This window comes from Montipora foliosa, chromosome 9 (genome assembly GCF_036669935.1).
Source record: "Montipora foliosa isolate CH-2021 chromosome 9, ASM3666993v2, whole genome shotgun sequence".
Lineage (NCBI taxonomy): Eukaryota > Metazoa > Cnidaria > Anthozoa > Scleractinia > Acroporidae > Montipora > Montipora foliosa.
The window spans coordinates 23,007,645-23,010,926 of NC_090877.1; the positions used below are offsets into that span (position 1 = coordinate 23,007,645).

The window sequence follows — 3,282 nt, forward strand, 5'->3', positions numbered from 1 at the left end:
AACGTGGAAAAAAAAAAAACAGTCCGATGGGGAAGTTAAAGGAAAAATTTCAAACCGGGTAGTTCGAGTATGTTCGTATGTTAGTTGAATGTCTAAGTTCAGGAGAATCATCCTGCTGTATTCGATGCATTTCCTAAGTTTTCAGTTATCATTCTGACTCTGGTCGCGAGATACACTAGCGATTGAGGGGTTTCTTGAAAGTCTCAAATCTTTTCAGGCGTATTTCTACTGGCATAAAAAGCTTTGTATCTTCAGAAGAAAAATGTTTCCATAAGTCACTTGATGAAACTTTGCAAGTGACTTGTATTCTCTTGTCTTGAAAGTATGTTCAAAGTTCCTTTCTTCAGAATACACAAATCTCTTTGGGCTCGAAAAGTTCTCGGAACTTTTCGAAAACAGGTCAGTTAGCATGTACAGCTGGGAAAAAAAACTTTTAAGTGTTAAACTGATTCAGTCTACGAAAATCTCTGTTAATTTTAAAGAACTGACAATTTTTGCAAAGGAGGCAAGTCATGACCCTCGTACATACGAATGCTGCATGGGTAGAAACAAATCCAGACCCACGATCAACGCACGAGTTGTAATCGCACGTGCGATAGAATACCGTACATGCACGCACGCCTGTCACCGTTCAGAGTTTGGTTGCTAAGCCGGTGAGCTGTTGTTTGAGCTGTCAATCACCCTATTTCGGAAGACCTTACACAGCAATGACCAGAACCAGGTTGCTGACCAGCGGCTTTCGTTAAAACAATGGTTTGCTAGGGGTGCTCAGTCTCGCGGGCTCAGAAAACATGGTTGTGGTCATTGTTATTTAAGGTTTTTCCCTTATTTCCGCCATCGTCCCCCCACTTGAAGGTGCAATGCTACTTCAGCTCAATTTAGACCGAGTTGCGTATGCAAGTACTCATTTATATTGGGGGCTAAACACGTTTAAGGGCCAGGTCGTATCATTTTTCGTTTTCAACGCTCAGTACTTCTGTCCCAGTTTTATGTATAACGCAGTTTGGTTTCCGATTTGAGAAATCGTCAAATAAATTTTAGGAACGTGCAGCTCTCTTTCTATAAAGCAAAGTATTGTATTGACCTGTTGTTGTGTATTAGGGTTCGAAATACCACTATAGAGTACACAGTGAGTCAGGCCAAGTGCTTTACACAATCTCCTTATTACAACTGAATCAAGTATCTATATGTACAATGATATCTCCACAATGATCACATAACTGCGGCTTAGGGTGTGCTAACCTATGACTACCGGTTACTTGACAGCTAAGACATAGCTTATAATAGGAATAAACACTACACCTGTGATCTGTAACAAAATATACTGTATTTTATATCAAGCGTTACGGTTATCTTAAAAGACATTCGATGGCAATATTTTATGTGAATAAAATAAATATCATAATAATTAAGTAAAGTACGATCGTCCGGGTGAGTGCAGTCCTGAAGGACTGTTTGAGATGACATTGACTGACGTTTCGACAACCTGAGCGGAAGACATCTTCAGAGTCATGTACATATATATATATATATATATATATATATATATATAAGTATACATAGGTATATAGTATATAAGTATATAAGTATATATTTTTGTTAATTTGTGACCCCTCTTAATAAAGCATTAGCGAAGAATGTTATTCCAAAGTCAATGCGTGTCAAGCTTTTTAGTTTGTTTTCTCAGCCTCTTGAAAAGTGCCGTTTTACAAGAGTCATTTCCATCACAAGTACTGATGACCACTGATTACCAAACTGTTTTGATCCGGCGTTGAGCAAGTTCTCAAACGATAACTTTGCCAAATATGACAATTACCAGAATTGGGCTGCTTTACTTCAGCCTTCAGTTATCAATGACGGTGAAAACACACAAACTAAATCTCCTTATTGGCCTTTACATGGGTACGAATTGAAAGGGTCGAAAACTCGCCGGTCCTCGTAAAAGTCTTAAAGTGCTACTATGATCAAAAAATTACTTTTTTTTTTTTCTTGAGACTTTGAAAGTGTGATTTCTCAACACTTGCCTGGCAAAATGTTAAGCTTTGATTTTTATCCAAAGGCTATTAACTTTGAGGGTAACTTTTGGATTTCACCGTCCGCCATTATTCAGGTTCCAAACTGACCGATTGGACCTCAGAGGGTTGGATCTAGGGAGAAGTGACGTCATTTACTCGCTAGCTTAAAATTTCAGCGTGTAAACGCAGCTTATTATATATGCAAAACACGAATTTAAAAGTCTGAAAGCCCGACACTCCGTGCTGCATATTAATTCAGCCGGGTACACAAGCATTGCATTCTAAACTATTGAGTCTTTGATGTCATTTTCTCCTCGATCCAGCTCTCTCAAGATTGTAAAGTTAGTAATGGCGGACCATTAAACAGGAAAATTCCAGTTAAATTAACAGGTGTCTTTTTGAAATCAAGTCTCATTAAAGCTTCGATCAGTCACTGTTTAGTTAAGTTAAACATAGGTTAATTTGAAATCCAAAGAAATATAAAAAATTGTTTTTTGGTTATAATAGCACTTTAAAGACGATTTTGGGTACGTGAGGTGAGATATCTTGCAGCAACTGTTCTTATTTTTATGAGTTGCTAAACCCAGTCGGAATCTGCGTTCATTTCGTCTTTTTTACTGGGTTGCCGTATGGCAATCCCAGTCGGAAAATGGGTAGCTTATTTTTTTTAGTTTTTTTTTCCGTGTCGGTAAAAGTCTTGCCTGTCACTCCCCTGGTAAGTGGTGCCTTTGTGCATAGAGCCCTCTGCGCGTATTTTCTTAGGATCGAGAGGGTAGTGGGAAATGCGTAGATTTCTCTGGTGGACACAGGAGAATCATTGACTTAACCGGCAATGGCGTCGAAAGTCGCGTAACGCGAATGGCGTTTTAGTGGATCTTTGAACAAAATATACCCTTATGAAGATCAATAATGGCAAGTCAATTGGATACTGACAAAAACTGGCAGTGGAATCTTAAAAGCGACGAGTAATGGACTTCGACAACAAGCTGTCGCCCGTCGAGCCGAAATCAAAGTCAGCTGCATTTCTAATTTTTTACCAAGTGTGCTGTTATGTAGAACACTGAAACCAAATGGAATATTCTCTGGTACTTATGGGTTCAACAAAGACAGAGAACGAATCGAACACCTTAAGTGGATCTGTGATCAACTCTGCACAGTCTTCAGGTAAAAAAATAATTGGAAATATGACAGCCAAGAACTATTTGAAAGAAAGCTTGTCGTCTATTTTGTGCTTCATTATTCAAGGAAAAGGTTCTTCATGGAAACG

At 38.6% G+C, this 3,282-nt stretch overlaps 1 pseudogene; it reads left to right on the forward strand.

The window, feature by feature from the left end:
• The window catches only part of LOC137969710 (sodium/potassium/calcium exchanger 4 pseudogene), a 3,535-nt pseudogene extending 1,890 nt beyond the window's left edge, over nt 1-1,645 (forward strand).
• Nucleotides 1,646-3,282: the final 1,637 nt, after the last annotated feature.